Raw genomic sequence first — 21,018 nt, forward strand, 5'->3', positions numbered from 1 at the left:
ATATTTGAACGGAACCTGTGGACATTTTAGTAGAATATGATCAGAATATAATTATTATATTTTTTTTTACAAAATGATGTGTGTAATCAGATAATACTTTTGGGCAGGATCGTTAAGCAGGATTTTTTATTCTTAAAATGCTGCGTTCAGTAGTAATTTAAAGGCATTATCGTATCGAGACCAAACATGGGAAGCGGTCCACCTATTCCCTATACCCTATCTAAAACAATGCCCGTCGTAGGGGTAGCTCCACTTGCGCTTAAAATTTCATAATATTATCACATTGCGGCGTGCGGGATCCCTCAGAGATATAAGGCTTTCCGTGGAATTAGTGCTCGTGGCGCGGTCGATTTGAATATACATAATTCACGCTCGTATCTCGCACCACGGCGCCACCACTGTTTAGCGTTATCATTGGGCATTATTGTAGTTTTACCGAGATTTAATATATTACGTAAAACGCCTTCAAATAAGTGGCAGAGGTTTAGCTTTCAAGCATTCATACGTATAGTCAGTGCCGTTCGGAAGAAATAGGCAGATAATGTACTGCTTAGAAACACAAATAATAGAAGTTTCGTAAAAAAGAATTTTATTTTTGCCTGCGGTACTGTATTATGCATATCATAAATCAGGGGTACTCAACCTTTTTATACCTACCGTCCACTTTTGTATCTCTGTTGTAGTAAAATCTTCTAACCGCCCACCGGTTCCACAGTAATGGTGATTTATAAAGTAGGGAAGTAACTTTACTTTATACAATTTATAAAGCATAGTTACAGCAAGTTAAACCATATAATAATAATTACTTACCAAATAGTTTATGTCAGACTTTCGCTAAGTTTGGCAGAATAAATCTTTATAAAACAACTTACTGTAGTTAAATCTATCTTTTTATTTATACTCTGCATACATAGAAGCATGAAGTCTGATGAAATTACATTTCATTTTTAAATTATTAATGAAATCCCTGAGGTTGATGCTGCGAAACTAAATACTGGATATCTGGCTCAATTTTTGTGAGAGACAAACGAAGGTCTCCTCTTTCAGAAATATTCAGGCGGTTTCTTTCTTTGGTCATAACAGCACTAAAGCCTGATTCCACAAGATATGAGGTAGGGAAAGGTATCAATAAACTGAATATCAGTTTCCACATATTTGGATATAAGACATTTTTTATGAAAGCATAGTGAAAATGTTTTTAAAACTCCTACCGCCCACCATGGAAGCTGGAACGCCCACTAGTGGGTGGTAGGGACCAGGTTGACATCCCTGTCATAAATTTACATAATATTATGTTTTATTGCGTTGCCCACGATGGCCGAGTGGTAACATATCCCCCCTGTAAGTCGATGATTTCGAATTCGCATCCAGGGTCGCTCATAATTCATATTATATTGTTTTTCATCATATGTTTGGACCCGGGAATGGGACGATTTGACACCGCGAACTGGCCTCCGCCGATTGGCCTCCGGTAATTGGCCGCCGGTACAATCGGACGCCGGCCCAATTGGACGCCGACCCGATTCGACGCCGACCCAATTGGCCTCCGGGAGGATTGGACGCCGTATAGTTGAATTAAATGCGCAAAGGAATAGACGTACGTTACGATTTGTTGGAGTAAGTAAGCAAGTCAGTTTAATATGCTTCTATCTTCTCAGTAGTTGTACCTTATACATTTCGCGCTTGACACATTTTTAATATAGATTGAGAATAATTATTATGCCTTATGATGTTTATTAAAAGAAAATAAGTCTTCCCTCGCTAAAACTTAAAGATGTGCATAATCAATTAATTTATTGTCTATACACGGGTACTTATTTATATTTACAACAAATATTAAAAATAATGTTAGATGTTAGAATGAAAATTACATTATATTTCAGCGTTTTGTCGACTTAATATTATAATAAAGCTTAAACATTTATATTATTATGCATAAATGCGTATTTAAAGATAGTATGAAATTAAAAACAAAATATTAAGTAAGTTATCTGCTAAGTATAAATGTTTCAGTAGTTTGATTGATAAACTACTTAGGTACTGGGTGCTGGACGAAATCCCGAAGGCCGAAATTCCGAATGCTGAAATCCCGAAAAATAAAAAAATACAAACATCAATAATTGCGCAATTTTTGCAAGAGAGACAAAAACCCATTTTTTGTGGAAATATAAAAAAATGTAAAATACACACATCAATAATTGCGCAATCGTGCGCGCAATTTTTGTAAGAGAGACAAATCTCATTTTTGCGGAAAATGGGTTTTCCGATTGCGCAATTTTTTTTCAGGAGAGATCATTTTATAGAACGAATAGATTTTGTGTCTTTTGAAAAAAATTGCGCAATTCGCGATTGCGCAATTATTGATATTTGTATTTTACATTTTTTTTTATATTTCCACAAAAAATGGATTTTTGTGTCTCTTGCAAAAATTGCGCAATTATTGATGTTTGTATTATTTTTATTTTTCGGGATTTCGGCCTTCGGGATTCCGGCCATTTGGGATTTCAGCGTTCGGGATTTCGGTATTCGGGATTTCGGCTTTCGGTATTTCGGCTTTCGGGATTTCAGCCATTCGGGATTTCGGCCATTCGGGATTTCAGCATTCGGGATTTCGGCCTATTAAAAATGTGTGAAGTGCGAAATGTATAAGGTACAACTACTGAGAAGATAGAAGCATATTAAACTGACTTGCTTACTTACTCCAACAAATCGTAACGTACGTCTATTCCTTTGCGCATTTAATTCAACTGTGCGGCGTCCAATCCTCCCGGAGGCCAATTGGGTCGGTGTCGAATTGGGTCGGCGTCCAATTGGGCCGGCGTCCGATTGTACCGGCGGCCAATTACCGGAGGCCAATCGGCGGAGGCCAGTTCGCGGTGCCAAATCGTCCTAGACCCGTTTGGACCCAGAGTATGCAAAATGCAACAAAAGTAAAATAGATTAGGTAATAATTATGTGGGTATGTTGATACTGATTTAACTCTTTATTGATTAATCATGTATTTTCCTGATTTTTTTGTCACCGTAAAAGTTTTTTATACTATTCAAACAAAATTAAGGGGGGACATGCTCGTCGAAGGTCAAAATTGAGTTTTTATTGTATTTTCAAACCATGATCCTCGACACTCCTTAAACGTTGTAGATAATCTATTTATATAATTTTGAAGCCTTATTATCCTTTATAGTTATTTTAAACATTTGATGACTGCATAAAGTATTTTTGTTACATAAAATAGTATTCTTTTAAACCTCTCGCTCTAATGTTTTAGAATATAGTCATATTTCGGTACATAACTGTGCAGTGGTGTTAAGATTTTTTACATTTATTAATTTTTAAACGCATTTATAAAACCATTAGTATAATTTATTACGAGATAATTTTTGTAAAATATTTACGATAAAAAATTATATTGATAATCTCTGTGATCCCAAATTTGACAAGAATTAGGCATTTTATTATTCAAAAAATCGGCAAAATTAACACATTTGAAGATGATTCTAAAGATACTTATTATAAGCTATGTCTTTGACCATTCAAGTGTGATAAACATTTTATGAATAATGATTGCTTTATAATAATTATTGACCTAAGAATAAGGTAGTGTTTTTTTGAAATACGCCATTTCTTTTGTTATTCCCCAGTGGTTAAGCTACAACATACGGCCGTAGCCATAAATTGACAAACTATAATTGAAGTAGGGAGTAAAATAATATTGACGCGCGTGTTTGAACATGTACCGTTTAAAAAAAAATAAAAAAAAATTCGGTTAGGTACATGTTCAAACACGCGCGTTAACATAATTTTACTCCCTACTTTAATTATAGTTTGTCAATTTATGGCTACGGCCGTATGTTGTAGCTTAACCACTAGGGAATGACAAAAGAAATGGCATATTTTAAAAAAACACTACCTTATTCTTAGGTCAATAATTATTATAAAGCAATCATTATTCATAATATGTTTATCACACTTGAATGGTCAAAGACATAGCTTATAATAAATATCTTTAGAATCATCTTCAAATGTGTAAATCTTGCCAATTTTTTGAATAATAAAATGCCTAATTCTTGTCAAATTTGGGATCACAGAGATTATCAATATAATTTTTTATCGTGAATATTTTACAAAAATTATCTCGTAATAAATCATACTAATGGTTTTATAAATGCGTTTAAAAATTAATAAATGTAAAAAATCTTAACACCACTGCACAGTTATGTACCGAAATATGACTATATTCTAAAACATTAGAGCGAGAGGTTTAAAAGAATACTATTTTATGTAACAAAAATACTTTATACAGTCATCAAATGTTTAAAATAACTATAAAAAATAATAAGGCTTCAAAATTATATAAATAGATTATCTACAACGTTTAAGGAGTGTCCAGGATCATGGTTTGAAAATACAATAAAAACTCAATTTTGACCTACGACGAGCACGTGGGCCGTTAATCATTAAAATCAATTGAATTTAAAATTAATCTTAACGTTGATTTAAGTGATTCTGTTATTTAAAAAAAAAAACCGTTTTTATTGTTGTCAGTAAACAAAAAGTTGTTAATGTCTGCCACCACATTGAGGGCAGGCATATAAAGTTGGTGGAGCATGTAAAATATCTCAGACCATGCGATTAAGAATTCAGGATTGAGATGGCAAGAAACACTTTTGAAAAAATGTAACATTTATTTTGGAATCTAGACCTCTGGGCGCTCGATGGATGGCGCTAGGGTGCTACGTCATCATATCCGTACCGATCATAACCTGGACGTTCAAGGAACAGACAATAAGACGACTGGTGGCTTCAGGGATGTAGCAATACTGACGAACCATGAAGATATTCTGGGATGATCACATTACCAATAAGGAGGTATTAAGACGAGCAAAAATGATACAAGAGATAAGAGCCATCATAAACCTAAAGTATGATTTACTTAAACTTATAATACAGGAGTTAGTATAGGGCAGGGGTCGGTATAGGACAGCAGAAGCATAAGTAAATAGATATTCTCTCGGCCACAAAATATACGTGAGTGGTTCAATGTGAATCTTATACGAATGGCTGACGATAAGGAAGTGTACTTCAAGTTGATCGCAAAACTTTGATAGAAGACGAAGATATTGTAATTGTGCCTATCGATTAAGTGAGCATTTGCTTATAAGTTTCAAATTTAATTTTTTTCCATGTCATTTAAATTAATATCAATTAACAGTCATACTATGGAATAGGCACGTTGCGAGATTATCTATTACCATAATGCAATAATGATAATAAGCCAGATATCAAATATAGATTACGTTAGTCAGCTGCGACAAACACAAACTGTAGGCCGATTGCATGTATCTTGAAAACCACCCCTTGCACAATCGCCATCTGTTGCCTTGAATGGAAGGCTAAGGCCCAGAGGAATTTGCATAATGTCCACGGAAGCTGCATAATACAGACCAACACAGAAGCCCTGCCGTTGGTGTTTCAATTGACGTATCGTTCCTCAGGACTCGATTATAATTGTGTACCATATACTATATACTCAATGAGATTGAACTACCATATTCCACATACAGAAGGAACAATACAAAGATACTCGGTTATTAAACTTTATTCTTAGATGTCATTATAGTTTATACAAAATCTATATTCATCACTAACACACATTCATTAAATAATGAATCTTTATTGTATACTTTCTCTTTGACAAAAAAGTAGATTATTATAAAGATTGATTGCTTTTATTTAAAAAAAAAAATACAATAAAAAAACATTTTACCTACGGTATTGTCTACCCTTTTCAGTAAAATTTAAATTATACCATCAAAACGTGATCTTCAAATCAATACTGTATAGAAAATAACAACTTTGATATTATTATAGAACTTAATCTGTTTGCTAATTATTCATCACAATTATTAAACATTATATTTTTAAATTCTAATGAACTTTTGTACTATTCCATTTGGGTAATTTTTTGCGACTAGGGTTTCGCCTTTCGGCATCTTCTTAAGTGAATACAATAAAATAACCATAAAAGCACTTCTGTATTACTTGATCAATTATGACGTATCAATATAAAATTAAACTTAGTAGTTGGGCATCATACCAAATTAAATTACCAAACTACAAATGGCAACCCTTTAAATGAATAAAAAATTACTACACATTTCGTAATAGTACATGCCTTCGAAGTCTATACTCTACCTTGAAAGGGTTGTGTATAAGAACGTCTTTAAGTATCCCATAATTTAAGTACTGATTGGCTACTGCTTACCATCATAACTACACTAAAACCCAATATGGATCTTGGCTGCCTTCAGAAAAAAATCTAGTCCCCTCTGTCTGCCGCAAGCTTGCTCCACCGTCTCTATTTACACAACCCAACCACCGCAATTTAGATTTTCCGACTGTTCTTTCCCTTCTGCTTAATTATAAAAATATATTTGGTGGTTGGGTATTCTCCATCCTTGACACATGGTCTGGCTAACTGAGTCGACCCACTTTCCCGAGTGAGACGATATAGGTACCATCGTACATACGACGTGTACACAGTTCTTAGTTATACCTACCTCACCAAGTGCCATTTTCCTCGCATATGGCTACGAAGACTCTTCTCAGTATCTTTTTCTCAAATATGTCTAGTTTCCTCTTGTCTTAGTTTCCACTATTGGATGATTTTGTTTGGGAATGGTTAAATTGTAGTACCATTATTTTGTTTGTTAATTTATTGTCTTTCTGTGTAATTTCTCAACATACGAATTTTTATGTCACGGAGATTTAAATATTTTTGATAAAAAGACCTACAATGTTGTAGCATTTATATATCATACAATACGTTAGCAGCAGTTGTTGTTGACAGAAAAATAACACATTAACTCGAGTTCGTATTCGCATTACAGTAAATTATTTGGAACCCCCATTGAAAGCTCTTGCCGCGGCATTTCATCGGAAAAGCTCATCACTTCCGGCAGAGAGAAAATAAAAACGGGCTTTATGTAGTTAAATAATTTACATTTGGCATAGGAAATCTGCAAGCGGCAACGAATTTTCGCGTTTTTCACGCCTAATTTGCGGCTCCGCGGCGTATCCTGCCTTTGTTTAAACGAGGCGTGAATGGCAAACCGTATGACCGGCACTTGGCAGCCGACATTACTTTGCTACTGAATGTATTAGTGGTTAAAACATGGGATAACAGAGCAAGTGTGAAACTTATATGCAATTCTTCCAAATTCAGAATGTTAGTATTATATTAATACAAAATAGTTATCTATTAACGTTAAGAACTTAATCATGCACGTCATACTAAAATAGGTTATTCAAATCTAATGAAAAGTATTTAGAAATAAACGTTAGAGGTCATGTTAGTTAGAACAATAATATCTAATCAAAATAATTAAGAACTATAATGAATTTTATTTCTTCTTCTCACATAGTAATACTATTATTATATATCCATACATATATAAACCTATTTTCAATGTAAACCTCATTTTATTGTAAGGACTCAAAAATCATACAGTTGACTTGTAAGTTTTTAAGTGAACCTTTACTCATTAAATGAACTGCTACTAATACCATATTAGAATAATTTAATTAATCAAGATTAAAATACATTTGAAGGCTATCAAAATAAAAACAGCAATTTTCGCTCTCCTAAAATGTTCAATAAAAATGTCTGATGTCTTTCATATTATTATAATATTATGTATAATTTATGAAAAAAAACTATTATACTTCTTAATTTTATTAGTATATTTAAGTATATAAAACATTTAAGAATACTTTGTATAATATAAGATATACCTACATTTATAAGAAAGAAATTATTATAGCAAGATATTTGTTAATTTGCCAACATTTTTCAGAGTCTTTATTTAAAATATATTATAATGCTAAACCTATCATAAATACGTTGCTGTCATCGATGAAGACTTTTTAATACTTATTGCGTTTTTTACAGCATTTAATATTGAATTTGTAAATAAGAGGTCAGTACTCTAGTCATCCAGAGGTATTCGAGAGGTATAAAACGTCCACAAGGTAGACCTAGAGGCCGCTGAATCGATGAATGGTTTAAGTTCCTTGTAAGTACGTAACAACGCAACGCACAGGACTGAGAGAAATGGAAACAGCTTGGGGAGGCCTTCATCCAGCACTGGATAGACTCAGGGTAATGATGATAATGATTCTAATTACATTCAAGGTAATTCACAGCATTCTGTGATAGCTTTTATTTAAGATAATATGCATCATAGGTGCTCATTTTTAATAATAAAAAAAAAACAGTAGAGTATATATTTTTGGAAAATAAAAATAAATTGTTAGGTTTATCTAAACATGCCATACGGTCAATATAATATGTAATTAGGGACATTTATTGAAGAGAAGAGAAGAATTATTACCAGATATATCGTATGAAAATAGATGATAATAGTATTACAATAAACACCTGAAGCTATATCGTATACCTAATGATAATAATTTATATAAGTAAGTATTAAAAAATAGCGTAAGTGCACAATGGAAACTGCCTATTAAATTGCCACCTTTCGTTTCGATAATCATAGGGTTCTTATAATATCATATCGGTGGCATTATAGACCATACATTTTGTATACAAAAGCACTCTTATATGCTTAAACCAATTTCCTTTCCTGAGAGGTTACTACAATGTACCTACATACTTATTATCAACAGGTGTTGTACTAGTTATTTTAATATTATATCAACCCTGTTTGGGCAAAGGGACTAAAAACCTATTGTTGACAAAATTTATATTTGTTGTCCTTTTTTGCATGTTATTAAAATTGTGGATGTGTAAAACGATAATTATTTATGGCTGTTGCATATGTCACAAAGCGTGGATTATTTATTAGTTTGGGTTAGCTTAGGTTAAGTTAGGTTGGGTTAGGTTAGGTTAGGTGAGGTTAGGTTAAGTTAGGTTTGGTTAGGGTGACCTAACAAATAATCCAGTTTATCGGTTATTTTCAAAATGTGTTTTCCGCTGTATTCCTGATAACCGAACAGTACCAAATATTGTTGTCACTTGCCGCTTACCTGACGATCGAAGATAATAAGTCGGACTCTGTAATTTAATCAGTCTGGCTTACTTTACTTTTCTAAATATTTATTCAGATTAAATAAGCCACGCTGTACAGTTCTTTTTAATAAATACTTCTCCGCCTTAACTGATATATTATTATTCTTGGATGATTCGCCACCCTCATACGTAATTGAAAGTATGGAACATTATCAGAATTTAATAAAATATACTTTTATTATGATAATGTTGTCTACATTTTTCAGTGCAGGGCATTAAACAATTGTTTTTTATCCTTTTGAAAATGTGTTAAAATGTCGAATACGCCCTTTTTTAAAAGATAGAGTATTTAATGTCTAGTATACGTAAAATAAAGTTCGGAGTGGAAGATGCTAAAGGCTTTACTGAAATCGAACTTAAAAGAGCACATTTAAGTATACAAACTACATCACACGATGGAAAACATAAATACATAGTATACTCGTATGTACATATTGTGTGAGATTTTGTAAACATATTTTAAAAAAATTGTAACCCGAAATTAAAATGAAGTAGGTTTTCACATTAAACATTTATAATTTAAATTAAAAGTTATCATCATTCATGGTACTATAACCTTTGATAGGTCTTGGCCTTCTTCAAAAGATTCCACCACCCTGCACGATCCAGCTTTGACCGTATTCTTAAATCTCCTGCGACATTGTCCAGTCGTCTCAGTTTCGGCCGTACATATTATCTTCTTCGGCCATTAGGTAACTCCTCCGGCATTCTGTATACATGACCAAACCAGCGCAGTCTCTGTTTTTCATTTGGTAATAATTAATACTATTAACATAAGAAAGCGGTTACCACTTTAATTTCTTGTATATCTTTAAAATCCTTTATCTACGTTGTGTTGCGAGAATATTCAAAATTTCTAGAAAACACTTAGATATTTATCAGTATTTAAAATGTGCATTTTAGGATAAATATGAGTTGGACGTCAAAAAATTAAATAAATTAATAAAACTCAAGATAAGATAACCGAATGACAGACATCTGGGTACCGTAGAGGTGAATGAAATGAATGAATACATATGAGTACGATACGGCTCAGTATAGGTACTTAGATACTTTATATTAGATTTGCGTGTTTACTTGCTTGTTGAATTCATAACGTAAGTACGTTAATTAGTAAGTTTATGTAATATGTCATTTATTTTTATCGGCGCTTAAACATTCGTAGTCCAGTTGGCGTCACCCACTTAGTGAAGACAAATCGTCATATTTTCACTGATAGTGTCAGCGCTGAAGCAATATGTATCGATGTTTATGATGTGCAGGGCATGGAAGTAGAGAATCGTTGATCTTGGAATTTACAAATACTTCAAGGAGTCTGGATGTTTCCCCTGGGTTGTGGAGTCATAAACTATATGATGATGAATGATGAATATGATCCTATAATATAATCGATGTCATTGGATTAACATATTTAAATATATGCATATATTCGTTTCATACTTATAACGGCGGTATTCCAACAGACGTGTAATCTTTTAAAGTCATATCCGGTTCATCGGAAGAAATTTGGCGGGCAATCGTGAATTCAAATAAACTTCCGCTAAAACCTTTTCGTTTCATTTTGCTGTGATTGTGGAACATTGAGGCGTATCCCATAATAGAAAACACGGCTTATCTCGTTTAATCCTAGCCCTTGTATTCTTTGCTATTTCGGATACATGTTCCAGTGACTCTCTTCAATACTATACATTTAAAAAAATCTGTTATTTTGCTCCTGAGCAGTAGGTACATAATATATATCTCGAAAAGGTTTCCATTCTTCCAACTCATTTTATCCTTAATTACCTATTTCTTTTATTCACCGAATAATTCAGAATGTACCATTCTAATTATTGAACATACATAATTATGAAAACACTCATGAGAAAATATAGCCAATAGGAAAAATCTTTTTTGAAAAAAGTATATTTGCCTTTTTTAATACCAGCTCATAAGCGCTCTTCAAATTAAGTTACGGTAGGCGATCGGTTTTTATATTTATTATACATTAGTTAAAATAATTTGTCGCAATTAAGCATGGCAGTCGTATCATAGTGGTAATGCACAGGGCGCAATACCCAATAGACGCAGGTTCGATTCCTGCCGGGTGTCTTACTTTTTTCAAAAAGATTTTTTTCTATTGGCTATATTATTTTCTCATGAGTGTTTTCAGAATTATGTATTTTTAATAATTAGAATGGTAGATTCTTAAAATCTTGTGAATTATTCGTTGAATTAAAGAAATAGTTAATTAAAATTATTAGTAAGTTCATGTAAGTTACAACAGAAAATTTTGGAGTGATCCGTGACGTCAGTTCGTCGCTATAGGATTGGTTTCCCGAATATCCGTTTTTGTCAAAATCGACCTTTTAATGCAGAATATTTTTTTGTATCTAAACGGACTAGAACCATCCTTTTCTTTAAATTACTTTGTAATGGTAATGAATACATCATTCATATACTGTAAAAATAACTATTTAAATATCTCCATGTATTTAAATATATAATTATGAAATTTGTTTTTCGTCTCCTGAACATTTGGTCTATTCGGGAAACCAATCCTACAGCGACGAGTTAGTAATTATACTTTACTTTTGATAGTATACGTTTCTTGAACACTTAGATTCTTTATAATTAATTATGCGTAATATGGTGACTTTGATTTCGTTACCTACCTACTAGTACCGTAATCCGCTAGTAAGTGTAAATGTGATATTAAAAGAAGCTTAATACCGAGATATATTTGTGTGTTGTTGGCCCGTCGGGAGAATGCGGTGAATTGACTCAAAGAAAATCCGATCAATTTTAAATTTTGATTATGTGACTGGAAATGGCTTCAGAGCATTAATATTTTATATCGAGTTGCTGTGTACATTAATCTGCCAGCTTGGATTTTCCCGCAGTTGTTAAACATTAAAAATGCCATTTAAATGAATTTTTAACAAGTTTTATAGGCGCACAATCTTTTTAATACTTCTTTATAAATAATATGCATTGAAGAAATCTCATTATTTCTTCAATATATACAGAAAATTAACACACTATTTTTATTTATTTAATAATACCACAGATTTTAAACTACTAATATATCAGATTATCATTTTTTTGTTATTATATTTTAATTGTCTAACAAATATATTATTACTTTGCTGTAAAAGAAAGTTGACATTTAAAATAATCTGAAATTTTGATTTTCTTTGTGTTAGGTAGTTGTATTAATTCACAGTTTCACGTATTAGGTAATGTTGCCTCAAAGATTTTTAAACATATTTATAAAGGTAGGAAACCATTTCTTTTACTCAATCTTCTGGGATGTATTCAAAGTATGTAAGAATTCCAAGTATATTCAATATTTATATAGTATTAAGTCACCCCAATACCTTTCATCATATTGAGCTTTTATATAATTCTAGTAAAAGCTACTGATCTATATATTAAGGTATTTAGTATAGCTTGGCATAACGCGAAAGAACACAAAATAAATTAACGGATAAGGAGAAATTGGCAAGAGTACCTATACCATATTATGATAGAAGTCGACAAGCTTTTGGTATAATAATAGACCATAATATCTAAGCTTTGTGAATGGATAAGCTTTAGACAAATGTAATCATACAATGGTACACAAGGCGCGAAACTGTAAACTTTGATGATATTTCAATACATATAATCATACCTCATACTTCGAATGTAATAGTATGGTGAACTGTTTGTACAAAATGATGATTGTTGCATATTTAAAAAAAAAATGCGAATAATTTGAACGAAATATGCTTTCAACATGTTACCGTATTTGTATACCATTCGAATATAATCAATAACTAGCACTACCATCTAAATTCAATTTAGTGCCATGGTTTGTCTATGGTCTTGAGTAGTACCTACTGAAGAGGCAATAATACACCTCAGGAACGCCCTGAAGCGCGCTGGATTGCGGCAGTGAAGAACTATCGATTTATATAGGAGAGACCTTCATGCTTAGTAGTAGATCAATCCCAAGTGATAGCTATGCCACATACATATAAAGAGCGATAGTAGAAACATTGGAGTTTTATATTACTTCTTTCATATTTATTTTTAAATATAGTAATACTATATTCGCCAGTCAAGCCATTTTCATTAATAAATATCATTATAATTTGAGTATCACTTTGAAACTGGCTGAAATACATCATATTATATTACGATGTTTTCAACATGATTTGATCTTTCAAGAGAGCAAATGTTCATCCCTTAGAAATATTGCCTGGTTTTCCGCATAATAATTGGAGTAGCCTAGATCCTAAAAGCCACGCTAGCGATAAACTTCCTCTCTAGAGGTTGTTTGCTCTAAAGCTCCCTGGTATAAGCCGAATTTCTACAGGTGAGCATCGATTCATAGAACACCTCACTAAAGTGCTGCCTTCTCCACATTCTTAGAAAACAATGTTGATGTAATTGAATGTATAATAATTTTGTGTTAAACACTTTATTAGTCTAAATACTATGAGTATCCACTTGTTGTAAATGTATATAGGAAAAAATGCCACTATTAAAGTCAGCAACAAAATAATAATTGAAAGCACTAACTTTACTTACAAAGAGAAGTGAGACAGGGCTGCAAAGTATCCTTGATAATATATTCCAAAATTGAATGGGAAAAGAAGGATCGAAGTAAATTTCTAACACATTTTTAAAAAGAAAAATGAAAATTAAAGAACCCCACTCCTACTCATTTTTATGATATTTGTATTACAATTATTGAAATATCATTCGACTCGAAGATGTAGGCGGTTCAAATGTATGGTTTATTTAATTTAAATTAAAGAAAACACAAAAGGATATGTATGTTTCATTTTTTTGTCTAAGTATATCAAATTGAGCACTGAACTGTCACTGGTAGTTGAAAAATGATGATAAAAATTACATAAATATATAATTGAATGGTTTTTTATTTAAAGTTCTATAAATTAAATATATTCTAATGGAATATTGTCTCTTTAAAAAAAGGCACAAGATTCTACAGCATTTACATGAGTCATGATAATTTTATGAAATTTAACATTTGATTTCATATTCTATAATTATAAAAAATGCAGAAGGGGCGAGGAGGGGGGTCAAAATTTTTATTAACAGTTTATTTTCATTGACTCTACTATCTGCTGTACATCTTGAAATAAGATTAATATAATAGCACATTTTTTGATTTTTTTTTCCGACCATGTCCGATCCTGATAGGATCATAATATGGGCCTCTACACAGTGGAGGTTTGTATTGACAGATTTTGTTTTTTACGAGAAATGGGTGTCAGCCACTTGCTCAACTTATTAGGTCCATACCCTGAAACACACAAATTGAAAAACAATATGTACTTGCCAGACCCAAGATTCGAACCTAGGACCCACGGCTTTATAGTCCAACGCTTAAGCCGCGCGGCCACCGTGGGATTTTTGATTTATTACATAGAAACCAAGCACACCGTGGAAAATAACATAATATGAATATCTCGGAATTTCAGCCCAAAAATCACGATTTTATGAGCGGACACGACACAGTTTATCTATCACGGGCACATTGTTAACATAGTAAAATTAATGATAGTAATGTGTAATATTTACATTTATACTAATAATAAATTCCAAATCTTAAATTAATAATACGCGCTCAGGTTCAAAAAATCGGACGTTTACACCTGTTTGCATGGTATACCTTCGACACCTCAAACAAATAGAGCACCTGAGTACAAAAAACAATGTTAGTACCTAGGTAGTTCCTTTATTCTCCGGTTCTATTCTACAAGGCGAATAATAGTAGGTATATGTAGATAGTTACATATGCACTACTATACTATTAATGTTGGAAACAATATGAATTTTTCATATTAAAACGCTTGACAGTGATTTCGCAACGTTTTTCGTGTGATTAAATTTATAACGATAAAAAATTATGAATGTCATATTTCTAAAAAAATGGACGGACAGTTGCTGTTGACGTATTTCTTTAGATAACTTTATATGAGATTTTACATTATTTGTCATCGTGAGATTCTTTTTCTTGTTGTGCCATCATCTATCGAAGGTTGGTCACCATCAAGGTGATTTATTGTCGAAATAATGATTTTTAATTATATTAAAATTAGTATAGAGTCGTAACACTAACATACGTCATTTTTATCTATGGAAAATAAATCTCTGAGTAAAAATTACTGTATTTTGGGAAATGACTTGCAGTTCATTTAATGATCCATTTAATCTTCCAATAATCCTTAGTAACATCTTATTCATTATTATATAAAAGGTCCGTCTATATTATATTAGAAGCTCTTTTGATATATTTATTTAAGTACTCATTTTAATATGGACCAATAATAATTGTTATGATTTGACAATGAAAATACTTTTATCCTTCAAATTGATTCCTGCGCTATATGAAAATATCTGACATCCGATTTTTATTGACAGTTATTTTTTAAAGACTATTATAATATAGATTCTATGAACATGGGCCTATTACCTCTTCTACATGTAGGTATATAGGTGGAAATTTAAATATGATCCAAACTAATTTCTCTGGGAAGGTCCTAAAATATATACTAAAAGGGAGCGGCTGCTCAAATTAGTGCAATCAGCTGTTGCGTACATCGAACCGTCCGACCTGGTCGTCACAAAGACCAATTTGGTTAAAGTTGTGGCGTCATACTAGCAACGTAAAGATCTCCTCATTTAGATTGTCGGATAGTTATGCATTAGTTTTTGTTACTGATTGCAATTTTTAGTTTTGCCTCGATGTGTTCCTCTCTCCCACAGGCAGCATTATATCGTCACCTCAATTAATACTACAATTAGATAACTTTATTTTCACTGTTTTTAAGATAGCTATTGAATTTCCTTCTCTACAAAATGATAAAACTAGGTAAAAGTTAATGGGAACTGTATTAATTTTGCGTTTGAAAATATTAGAAAACCATAAATGAATAAAATAATATATCGTCACTGTTCTGGCAGAAGACACTAATTCGAAAAAATGACATATTGAGTTAGTTATACCAAAATGTTCCTTATTTCAAACTTTACCGTCTGGAAAAACACACTAATTTTTATAAAATATACATTTACCTAAAAACAGTTTTCTGCAAACGCACTAAATGAAAAATTACGAAATGTTGCCTGGAAATAACAACTAATTGAGTTAGTGTTTTCTGCCAGGACCATTTTTGCTTTTCACCTTATACTGGCAAGCGACTTAGTGTCTATATTCTCTACAATTCTACAACAATATTATGATCTGAAAGATTGACAGAGCCTGATTAGCAATTATAAATATTGCTTTTAATCATCATAGTCCTTTTATTTATACATTTGTTATTTTATAATCAAAATCGACAACAAGCCAATGATGTATAAAATACATTAAAAAGATTATTTACATGTAGTCCAGGTGCGTTACCTAACAAACCGTATACATAATCATAGAGACATACTTTTGTGATTTGTCTACTTGAAATGATAGTATACACGAAAGGTTATGGTACCAGGTCGGGAAGTGGTCGTGACTCCCAATCCTCACCTCCGTAACTTGGTACTTGATGAGAATCCCGCGCGTACATCGGATTCGTCGGAATCATATAAAGTTTGTTTTGCAATTTGTCTACCTGAGACGATAGTACATATACACGAAAAGATATAGCACCATGCCAAGGAGTCGACGTGGCTCTCACTCCTCACATCCTCGATGGGCACCGCGAACGCACCTCTGATTCACCTGCACAATATGATATACCTACACGGTCTATTTTGTAATTCGTCTACCTAAGACGATAGCAAGTAATACACGAAAAGTCACGGTAGCAGCATCGGAAGTAGTCGTGAATCCAACTCCTCACTACTTAACTTGGAACTACAATTACACTGTGTGAGCATCTTAGTTTCGTATGTATATGAGAGATGCAGTATGACTTTGTATATTATTTAACGCTGGCCATTGTTAAGAATATAGGCATGGTGCCATTCTATCCAGCCAGTGTATTGGTTACTTTGGTGTTAGCATCATTCTTCTTCTTCATAGTAGGAACCTCATGGCCGAAGGTCTTGACTCATATGGGCTCCACCCTTCTGTACACCCAACTTCGTGTTCAAATTAACTACGAATTTAATATGTGCTTCTACTAACAAAGCTCACGTGACTCTTCTAACATGAAAGACGCAATTGTTTCATTTGTGATATATCTACCCGAGGCAATAGGTAACCAGGAAAGTCATGTTTCCAGTCGTAGAAGTGGTCATGCCTTTCACGAATCACCACGTAACTTGACTACATGCACATGGTTGATTTTCTATTAAGCCACTGCTGAAACACTTTTTCGTAATAATTATGAGAGATGCAATTTATTTTATGATTCGTCTGCAAGAGCCATATGCACAGTGACGTCCCGTAGGGGTAGGCAGATTGAGCGTCGCTTGGGGGCGGCAGTTACCCGAAGAGCGGACAATCGAGGAGAATCATTAGGTATATATAGAAATAGCTACCTAAACTTAGTTATAACGGAAATATCTTTCCCTAAAAAAAATCAGCTCACTGTTTGGAAACAAAGTGTATTCATAATTACTAAAAAGGTTTAATAGGACTGTAATTTTTTGCCGGGTTCGCGATGTCTCGCGATGCCTAGTTTACTTCCGTTGTCCTTGGACGTCACGTCCTTGCGCACATGCGCAGATTAGCGAATTGCATTTGAATTATAGGTAGGTACCTACATACTTACATACCCTAATTTAAAAAAATATCAAATATTTTTGCCAGTCATTCGCGAGCTTTGGAAGTTGTTACGTGTATTTTAAAATGTATCTGAAACCGTGGACTCACAATATTTTTTGTCTATTGAAGTAGACATGTATTTAGTGGTATAGGTATTGTTAGTAATGTATCCATACAACACATTTCTTAGATATTGGTGTCAGGAAAGGATGATAAAAAATACGGTAGGTATAAAAAAATGAGGCGGCATTTCGGCACTGCTTAGGGGCGGCATTTTGTCTTGGAACGTCACTGCATATGCAGTAACTCAATTGATATTTTCTGGGACAACAAGGTGTCTGTAGGTGGATGTATTTTCGATTAAATTGTTCGCCAAGTGAAGCTGGGCTGAAAAAGTTTTGACCGTCTGAATAATGTCTTCAAAAATGACCCGTGCCTTAAGCGCAAAATGTTAAACCAGTGTGTGCTTCCCGTAATTACAAGTGCGTGTGAAACATGGACCTTAAGTAAAGGAAAGACCCAGAAACTTATAGTAGCACAGCGTGGTATAGAGAGGTGCATGCTTGGCATAACGCGAAATGACCAAAAAGCGGAATGATTGTATAAGAGAACAGACAAGGGTTTGCGATGTAATAGTGTTCTCTAAAAACCACAAATGGAAATGGGATGGATACATAGCTCGAAAAAGGGACAACCGATGGACAAATGTAGTCATCCAGTGGTACCCAAGAGGTACAAAACGTCCGCAAAATAGACCTAGAGGCCGCTGGATCGATGAAATGGTTAAGTACTGCGGAAGTACGTGGCAACGCAACGCACAGGACAGAGAGAAGTGGAATTGGAGAGGGCTTCATCCAGCAGTGTATTGATTCAGACTGATGATGATGACTCTAACGATGCTACTTTTCCACCAATGATAGTTACTCTGAAATTCCCTTAATTAATATGTCTTCTGCAAGTCACTATTTACACGTGTACCTACTTATAATCTCTACGCTCTATAAGAATATACTATTGCAGTATGTGTCTATCTCATTTTTTTTATAAAAATACCTAGATAATTTTACGTACTAAAATTTTTCCCTAAAACTATGACAATGGCTTGAGAATATTCTACATTTTTCTCCTGGCAGAAAACACTAAATAACACTTAGTGTAATCAGTACCGCTTAAAAAGACAAAATGTGTTCTGGCAAAAAACACTAATTCGTTTTTTTCTAAACAAATAAGAAAATAAACATAAAAAAAGAAAATTTTACTTTTTTTTAAACTTTAACATTCTTAATAAATAAACAGTCTTTATTTTAAAGTCATCATTTTTACGATTACTTAATAAACTCACATGATAGACCATTTCAAACATTTTAAAAACTTCAAAGTCAAATTACTCGAAACTAGTATTCTCGAATTAGTGTTTTCTGCCAGAACAGAGACGATATCTATAATATTTTTTCATATAATTGAACCTTATTTAATTTTTCCCTATTCTTCTTCGATGGCGCTACAGCTCAAGTCGAGCCCTGGCCTCCTCCACCGCTGTCCTCCAGCCGGAACGGTCCTCCGCACGTCTTTTCCAGTTCCTGATTTTTAGTATCTGGTTGGCATCTTTTGTAACATTTTTTAAAATTTTTCCCTATTAGATAAGCACAGTTTTCCATTTGTAATAATAATTATAGCCTAGATTTATTAAAAGTTTAAATTTCATTTTTACAAGAATGGCCAAAGCTGAGTTATCTATTTAGATGTGTAGTTAAGTATTTTTTGGAACACCATATATTATATTTAAGTATGCTATCTATTTATATACTATCGAAATACGAGACATATATATCTGATCGAAAATGAAATAGTGTGAATGTGTAAATAGTCAATGCAAGTAGTATTTACGCATTAAATTCGTATGCACTCCAAAACCTCCTAGCAAAATGATAATAGCAACTGTTTGATTGTGATAGTAAAATATGAGAAATACATTTTTGATTAAATGTCGATACTGTGACTTAAATTACAATTTAAATATCATAAAGCATATAAGTACATTTATCAGTTCATTGGAGAATATAATTTTGAGCTCACGGTTTATTTTAGTTTGCCAGAAAAAAGTCTTAAAATCACATGCTAATACTTTTTTTTATTAACGTTGTAAAACTGCTTCGTTTAAATAGTCTACTCATTAAAATATTTAATTAATGAAAAATCCTCTACTAAAAATACATTCTGGTTAAACTCAGTTGGGTTAAAATTTCTGCCCACATATCAATGGTGGGAGACCAATTTTAAATGCCGAATGTTATCAAAGGACAGCGGCGCACTCTGTCGGCAATTAGTGTTAATTAAAAGAGCGAATTTGCCTGTCACCATTTTTATAACGCTGTCTCTCCCTCTCATAGGTACTCCAACTGTGGTTTTAAGCTCCCTCTTATTTTATATTTTTTTCTTTCATCCGAGTGAAAATTTTTCACAAATAAATGCTATGTGCAGAAACGCATTTGTTAAACGAGCAGTTGTATTAACTCGATTTGCAGAGCAGTAATTTACAATATTTCAAGGAGGGTTATTAGAAACTACGGTGCTAGGTGGCAGTTTTACTAGATACATATCGTCGTTGTTTTGTAAAAAGGGCGAATTAACCAAAATGCTACTTTACAGCAGGAGGATTTTTAACTTTTGACATTTATTTGTTTTTTACCTGTAGATGATTATAAATATCTAACAAGTTTATAATAAAGCTTAGAAAGAATACTGTCATTAAAATAGGTATTATTATATAATATTTTAAAAGGCCTAATATGTCACATTTGCTTTTTATTTCGTAATTTTAATTAATTTAATTTTAGTCGATTATCGTTTTTAAGTACTTTCCAGTGGAGATAAAAATTCGCCATTTTTACACAAAAAATCTGGTGGAGTACATATTGTATTTTCATTAAAATCTCGATTTCACCAAAATGGTTGATTCGCCCTTTTTACAAAACACCGACGATATGGATAGAATACTGAGCATAAAATTGACTCTTCATTTGTGTTTGTTATAAAATTACATAAAAATATTATTAAGAAAAAATTCAAACTTAACATAGGTACCTAAACATTACTCACAATTATTAAACTCTTACCCACATTTCAGACGGGACACCGGTGTTGCGCTCTTATACGATAAGGAGGCCTTTGTATTCGAATAAAGGGGCCTTTGTATTATATTTATGAACACCCAGAG

Source organism: Rhyacophila brunnea, unplaced genomic scaffold, assembly GCF_057557595.1.
Source record: "Rhyacophila brunnea isolate RB1 unplaced genomic scaffold, BYU_Rbru_1.0 scaffold_5, whole genome shotgun sequence".
Taxonomy (NCBI): domain Eukaryota; kingdom Metazoa; phylum Arthropoda; class Insecta; order Trichoptera; family Rhyacophilidae; genus Rhyacophila; species Rhyacophila brunnea.